The 8356-nt window shown below is 39.6% G+C and overlaps 1 long non-coding RNA gene across 1 annotated transcript; it reads right to left on the bottom strand.

The window, feature by feature from the left end:
- Positions 1–3136: 3136 nt before the first annotated feature.
- On the bottom strand, positions 3137–5025 carry LOC122202474. The gene is made up of 3 exons (XR_006194687.1): positions 4954–5025; positions 3646–3753; positions 3137–3221 (listed from the first exon to the last, which is right to left on the bottom strand). It is a non-coding gene; the product is annotated as an uncharacterized LOC122202474 (long non-coding RNA).
- Between the last annotated feature and the right edge of the window lie 3331 nt (positions 5026–8356).

Here is an 8356-nt window from a genome sequence, read left to right as displayed (position 1 = left end):
TCAGTACAAGGGAAACTTCCTTTAAAGGATCTATAAATCTGATATTGAAAGTCCGCTGAGGGCTTATTCTTTGGGATATTAGATTTTTGCTGCATTTTAATCTGACACAACAAATTTAAATCAATAGTTATTAGCCATAAACTGTGAGAAACTTCTATATATTTTCATCCTATTATTATATAAAATTATAGTAATTACAAGTGCAGCACAAAGGAAAAATACCCTGAACAGAGAGGAAGGAAATTGTAAAACACTCATTAGCATTAGGAAAAAACTCCTATTTTGCATAATATGAAAGCAGAGATAAAAGAAAGTACATTTAGGTAATCCAATTTTAACATTAAAATTTGCAAAATATAAATCTTACATTTAAAATGCTCTATAATCCAAAGACGTAGCTAACATAATGATGGAGTTCTATGAGCAGACATTTTCTGTTTCATGAGAAATTATGAGTTTAAAAATAAAAATCTTGAAAAGAGTTAAAAAGTAAAGGCTTCTTTTTGTAAAAAAAAAAAAAAAAAAAAAAAAAAAAGTGAGAAAAAATTGTGTCCTTTCCATGGCTGTGTCAGGTTACCTTTTCTTTTTTTTTTTTTAATTTTTTTTTTAACGTTTTTTTTATTTTTGAGACAGGGAGAGACAGAGCATGAACAGGGGAGGGTCAGAGAGAGGGAGATACAGAATCTGAAACAGGCTCCAGGCTCTGAGCCGTCAGCACAGAGCCCGACGCGGGGCTCGAACTCACGGACCGCGAGATCACCACCTGAGCCGAAGTCCACCACCTGAGCCGAAGTCGGACGCCTAACCAACTGAGCCACCCAGGCGCCCCGTCAGGTTACCTTTTCTATTGGGTTGTGCTTTTGCCTGAACTTAGTGCTGCCATTTGATCAAGGCACATTGTTATTTAGGAGCTTAACAGATTCACCATTTGTTAAAAAATTAACAAAATGGCAATAAACCACCATATATATTTTTTGTTTTGTGTATTAACGGATAAAAACAAGAAAGGCAAGAAATAATTGAGAAGTCTACTGTGTACTCTAATGTGTACTTTAGAGGTACTTTGACCCAGTCTGTCAAAGATTGCTCTCAACTATTTTAAATTTTTTTTAATAATGTTTTTATTTATTTTTGCGACAGAGAGAGACAGAGCATGAGCAGGGGAGGGGCAGAGAGAGAGGGAGACACAGAATTGGAAGCAGGCTCCAGGCTCTGAGCTGTCAGCACAGAGCCCGATGCGGGGCTCGAACCCACAGACTGTGAGATCATGACCTGAGCCAAAGTCGGACGCTTAACTGACTGAGCCACCCAGGCGCCCCTGCTCTCAACTATTTTAAATGTCAAATCCAAATGTTGCAATTTAGGATTAATAAAATGTTGCTTCTATTTGATAAATTGACTCATTTACCTTTAGCCTCACCAGCCTAAGTCTCTCATTTTACCCAGTGACTGAAATCTAAGTGATTGCCATCCTCAGGATATGTGCTGGGGTATTTGAAGATCTCTACTTACATTCAGCCCTCCAGAAAGTTTCCTAATGGTCGAAACTCTGCAACGGTTAGGACAGACATTCCAGAATGAGTAGCCTCACTAAAAAGAATTCTGAGCACTCACTTAAAAAAAATTATCCATAAGCATTAGTGCAAAATTTATCCTTTATGAACTGTATGATTTATTGTAACTTTGTGATTAGTTATCAGATTTAGTAAATAAAAATATAAGACATCCAGTTAAATTTGAATTTCATATAACAAGTGAATATGTTTTTAGTATAAGTATGTCCTATGTAATATTAGAGATACATCTACCTACCTTTCTTTCTAATATCTGTCTATCATTTATCTATCTATCTATCTATCTATCTATCTATCTATCTATCATCTACCTATCTATCATCTATTTATCATCTATCTATCTATCTGACCATTTATTACTTGTCTAAAATTTAAATACAACTGGGAATCTTGGATTTTATCTGGCAGTCTTCTGTGGGATGTTGTTTTAACCCAGGTCATTATGCAGCTTCTTGTTCTAACATCTGTCCTTGCTCCCAACTATCTTTTTCCTGCCCATTCTGGTCAGTCTCTGCTTACATTTCTACTCTTAACAACCGTGTGGTACCTCTGGCCAGTTTGCTCAGACTGGTTACCCAGAGTCAATTCTTTCTCCGTGAAACAGAATACTCTCCTAGGCTTAAGCCCCTCATCTGATTCATTCAGTAATCTCAGAACCAGCTTGTTTTCTCTTGTACAATCTTCTTGGAAGTTTGTCTCATTACATATGGTTTTCCTGGCCTCTTTCTGCCCTTTAACAAGGAGCTAAATGATATCACTGTCTTAGAATGACATTTTTGACATGACAACATCTTGAGTAATTAAAGGAAAATAATTAGTTGTTACCATGTTCAGTTCTTAACCCAACTCCTAGAAGGAAGTATAGAGGAAAGCGTTCTTGACATCAGTCTTGACAATGATCTTTTGGATTTGACACCAAAGGCAAAGGCAAAAAAAGAAAAAAATAAAGAAGAGGCACTTCACCAAACTAGAAAAGCTTCTATACAGCAGACCAAACCACCAATAATAAGAAAAGGCAGCCTACTGGGTGGGAGAAAATATTTGCAAATCACCTGTCTGGTAAGTGGCTAATAAAACTCATACAACTCAGTGTCAAAAATAATAATGATAACCCTGTTTTTAACATGAGCAGAGAAACTGGATATTTTTCCAAAGAAGACACACAAATGACCAACGGGGACATGAAACTGTGCTCGACTTCACTCACCATCAGGGAAGTGTAAATATCACCTCACGCCTGTCAGAATGGTACAAATAAAAAAGACAAGAAATAACAAGAGTTGGCCATGGTGTGAAGAAAAGGAAACCCTTGTGCACCGTTGTCAGGAATATAAATCAGTACAGCCTCTGCGGGAAGCAGTGTGGAGGTTCCCAAAATGTTTAAAAATAGAGCTACCGTATGGCCCAGCAGGCCCCCTGATGGGTATTTGCCCAAAGAAAATGAAGACTGGAGATGAGAAAGTTCCCTGTACTCACATGCTCACTGCAGCACTGCTCACACGAGCCAGAATATGGAAACAACCGAAGTGTCTTAACAGATGAACGCACAAATAAGATGTGGTGTGTGCGTGCATGCGCGTGTGTAGTGGAATATTATTCAGTCATGAGAAAGAAGGAGATCTTGCCCTTTACGACAAATAGGTGGACCTTCAAGGTATCAGGAGAGAAAGACAAACACTGTATGATATCCATTATACCTGGGTTCTAAAAAAGCAGAACTCATAGAAAGAGACCAGAACGGTGGTTACCAGGAAGCAGGGGGAGGGGATGTTGCCAAATCTTCTCACCCTGTTATGTGACATGATGCAGGCGTTAGCTCACACTATGGTGCTAATCATTTTATAATATATGTGTATTAAATCAACACGTCGTCCGCTTAAACTTACACAGTGTTACATGTCAACTCTATTTCAATAAAGCTGGAAAAAATTAACTCAAACGTATTTTAGTATCTGGTAGAATTATTCTTCCCTGCCCCCTTAGAAGTTAGATGCGGTCATGTGACTTTCCCCTAATGAAATGTTAGCAGAGGTACCCCTTGTGAACAGTGAAAATTCAAAGCAAGACTTACCACCCCTCTTCCTATGGCTGCGTGGTTCTGGAGGGCATGTTTTTAAATGGAGTGTCTGAGTGACAGATTAGCAGAACCTCCTTGGTGACCCAGTTTGGACGCACAGCCCTGTAAGAAAGAAATGTCTTTCAAAACTTTAGGGTCATCAGTATATGGAATAAACCAACCCCATGCTGATGCACATAGCCACTATAGATCATCGGAATCACAGAATCGGGCAGGCTTATACGTCTGAGAGGAACTATAACTAGTTAGTCACTGCCTCCTTTATTTCGAAGCAGTGAACCAAAAATTAAAGTCATCCATTTAATTTTAAATAGAAACTACAGGATAATTTTTATTCATTTCATCTGGAAAAATACATGAGATTTTATACTCCAGATCTCCATCTTCTCTAAAATAAGGGCATAGCTTTTTTCATTTCACGCAGCTCTAAGAGGACATAACTAATTTTAGAAGCATCACTCGACTTACTATCCCGTGCACATTTGTGGCATTATCTGCTAACCACCTATAAATGAGTCTGTCTCTGATAAATTGCCTACATACTAATTTAAAATTAATAATCTACATAATTAATTATATTTTATTGAATGAAAGCCCTCAATTTCTATCTACACTAACAGTAATATGACATTCTAAATTACCATGGTTGTTATTAATAAAATGTTAGTGCACTCGTTTATGCACTTTAAGAAAAAATTTAACAGGCTTGTGGCCAAATATCTAATATTCAGACCCTTTACAGCAGTCTACATTACATTTAACCAACACGATCCCTTTGAAACAGTCTCAATTTGTTTGACTTGTTAATGGCTAGCGGAAAAACTCATTACAAGAAAGCATCACCTGTTGAACGTACTCACAGTAGGAAAAACACATTGAAATCCTCTGCTGTGCTTATACCTGTAACTTAGTTTCCCTACGTTGGGGTTTGGCACTTGGATCGCCATTTCTGATGCCTGATGCCTGTCTCACTCATCTTGTTTTCTACTACGTATTTTTCTCTCTTAGGTTTCAGAGAATTTCACAGTCTAATATAATCTCTCAAGTCCCATTAGTATTTCTTATAGTTTCTCTGGGTTCCTTCTCAGTCACTTTTAAAAATCTTAAAATACTAATATTTGAATGAAGGCAGTGAGGAGTCAGACATGCACAATATCCTTAAACACATATTTATGCTGTATGCAATCTTTAAAAACTGACACAGGTCTAAATTTACAACTGGTAATCCTAACTTTCATCCAAAATGAACAACTGTGGAGAAATACAGGAAGTTTTTACATTCAGTCACTATCTCCCGCTCACCTCTCAACATTAACGGCTGTGGGATTCATGTGATCATGTTATGCCCAAAATTCGTGATCCCCAAAGACCACTAGGGAGCCGAGTCCGATGCAAAAGCAAAAGAGCCTTTATTCAAGCTAGCTCGAGCTCAATCCCCTACCTGCACCTACGCAGCGCAGCGGTGAGATACCGGGGAGAGAGAGCGAGTTTCAAAAGCACAAAGGTTTTATTGGGGCCTAGGGGTAGTTGGTGAGGTAATGGCTGTGGCCTCAGCCGATTGGCTGGGGAAGGGTCGGAGTCCTGTTACGCAGGTCGCTGGGCTGTTTTGATCAGGAAGTTTGAACGGGTGAGCGGGAGGTTACTCAAGGGGAGGAGGCGAGGTCTGAGGTTTCTGCGATTTCCCGGAAAAGGGGTCATGTCGGGGACACAGTCACTCAAGGTGGAGGACACAGAACAAGATGGAGTCGGCCGGCGTAGGCCCGCCCTTTCAATCACTGGAGGTATGTGTGCAATTTTTAACATATCAACTTTGCACACTTGAAATTATGTGAGTTTACGTGCATCATCTTTTCAAGGGAAAGGAGAATCCCACATTCATTCCCGCATCCCTTGTATCAGAAACCAGTTGGGAAAATTCGAAAGTTTGATGAATGTGTTTTGAATGCATGTTTGCTTTGGTATCTCCGTTGTGCTTCAGTATAACCAGGCACAATACTTGAATTTAATGGAGGCATACTTTGGCTCTTCATTTCCTGATTGTTTCCTTTTATTTTCACACTAGTTCTTGCATTTTGTGCAAACTCATTAATTCTAGGCTCTTTTCTCCTGCTTCTATATAAGGCTGGGCCATATCTCCTGGGCTGACTTGGGTCTACCCACTCACAGGGGGTATAAATCACCTTGCACCTGAAAATAATGTGTGAAAAGGGTGTCTGAGCCTTAGTTCCTGAGGCAGTTCATGAGGTATTTCTCCCTTTATGGAAACTTTCCAGTTACTATGCAATTCTAAAAGCAGGTCATGAACTATTTCTCTAGATGTTGAAATATTTAGAACATATAGGTGGTGAGAGTCACATATTCATTTATTTAGTTAGTCATCAAATATGTATTGACTATTTACAATAAATAATTCAATATGTTCCTTAAAATGATTAAAGCATGGACCCTGCTGGAAATTAGCTCATCATTTATGAGGGGAAATAAGACAAGTGGATATATAGAACAAAATTAGATGCTGCTAAAAAAAATACCAAGAGAACTAAGTCAGAGCAAAGAGAGGAAACAGGGAAGCCCGTTGAGGAAGGGCAACTCAGAAATGAAAGATGTGGCATTTGAAATAGGCCCCCGGAGGTGGATATGACTCTCACAGGCAGAGATGAGTGAAGGGATCAGAGAAGTACATTCGAGGAAGAAAATAATAAATGTGGTCAAGCACACAGAAAATTTGGGAAATGCTCTACTATATGAATGGAAACATGGCTGTAGATGCTGAGCCCAGAAGAGGTTGAATTTCAGTTGAAATTTTCTGAGATGTATTTATAAAGAATTGAGAAGTCACTGAAAGGGATTTGGTCAAGAGACTGGCATAATCAGTGCATGTTGTATTATTGTAAATCTGTTGACAGTGACAGAGTAGGGGGAGGGAAGAGAGAGAAAGAGAAGTTGAGTGTTGCAGGGACTGGGCATTTATAATTTCCCAGGTGACGACAAATCAATAAGTAATGGTAATTAACAAATAATGAAGACTTGACATAAAGTAGTGGCAGTTTTACTCCAAAACTGTCGATAGATTTCGTTACACTAGGGTTTCATCCATACTGTTGTTTTCTAGCCCAACTCACCTGTCCCTCTGACAGAAACAATCCCTGAGTTGTTCATGTAAATGACTGATTAGATCGGTTTCATCTATAATCTTGATGCCACTGTTCAGACTCCAGCTCCTCCCATCCCACCCCCCTCACCTCTTCCCTGGTGGACTCACTACTTATCAATATTCCCAAAACAACTCAGCCCCTCCTCTAACTCCTTTTCTTGCTTTGATATTTGATATGTAAATGTTTTCAATCTGAGTGTAGTTGGCACACAGTGTGACCTCAGTCTCAGGTGTACGACATAGTGATTCAACATCTGTGTTACGCTGAGCTCCCCACAAGCGTGGCTACCATACGTGACTGACACAGTACCAGGGACCATAACTCCTCTTCTCAATTCACGCTATTCTCTTTCTTCTCCACTTGACTAGCTTCTACATCAGTGAGTCAGTTTGGACATCTTAAGTTGTAGAAAACAGAAAACAATTTACCAGCTTAACCACTAATGGGAATTGATTGACTCTTAGAGCTGACAGGTAGGTTTCATGGCTGAGTTAATTTACAAGCTCTACGTGGACAGTAAGGACTGAGGTTTGTTTTTTTTTTTTTTTTTTATTTTACTTTTGTCCACCTGAGCAGAATCTGTAGCTATCAACATTATTCCAAATTCACTCCTGCCTTCTAAACAGGTTCTCTTTTTATTATCTCTCCAGTGTCTGCATTATCTCAACAGACTTACCTGATTTTTCAACACACCACCACTTAACATGACAACTTTAACAACAGATGCTCTATAATAACATCAGCGGTCACAAATAGGCCATATTAATTAGGGGAAGTCTAATATCTCATAAAACCTTTGAATCTTCCAATATCTGCCTTTCTTGTAAGCCCTCTAAGAATGAAAGCCATAAAGAGTAATTAAATATTTGAATAACATTTTTTCCTTCTGTTCTTTTTAGTGCCCCCTAGGCTTTTTTATTTTTTTATTTTATTTTTTTTTTAATTTTTTTTTAACGTTTATTTATTTTTGAGACAGAGAGAGACAGAGCATGAATGGGGGAGGGTCAGAGAGAGAGGGAGACACAGAATCTGAAACAGGCTCCAGGCTCTGAGCGGTCAGCACAGAGCCCGACGTGAGGCTTGAACTCACGGTCTGTGAGATCATGACCTGAGCCGAAGTCGGACGCTCAACCGACTGAGCCACCCAGGCGCCCCCCCCCCCGCCCCCAGGCTTTTTTAGACGGTCTCAATGAGCTCTCAGCTCTCAAGCAGTCCCACCGACCACTTTACGTACTGCCATTTGCGAAGCAATATGCTTTGGTGGAAATCTGAGTCTTTGAATATCTCAGGGTGAGTGAAGTTCCTTGGACAATTTAGGATCAGGAACACCTTCTCCCTGTATTATTAGTTACGGGCACAGCTGCAACGGTGGAAAGAGACCAGAAGATTCTAAGGAAGCATTTGAATATTTTAATCTTTTGAAAACATCTCTCTGCGGTGGACTGCAGCGGGACGCTCCCCACACCCAGTGGTGCTTCATAGCACTTCCTAAGGCTCACTGGCCCCCAGTCTTGTTCATGCTCGACGCTTGCTCAGAAACTCCAAGGACC

Source organism: Panthera leo, chromosome D2 (genome assembly GCF_018350215.1).
Source record: "Panthera leo isolate Ple1 chromosome D2, P.leo_Ple1_pat1.1, whole genome shotgun sequence".
In the NCBI taxonomy this organism is placed as follows: domain Eukaryota; kingdom Metazoa; phylum Chordata; class Mammalia; order Carnivora; family Felidae; genus Panthera; species Panthera leo.
The sequence above is the reverse complement of the archived record's forward strand: the minus strand, read 5'-3'. Positions and strand labels throughout refer to the sequence as shown.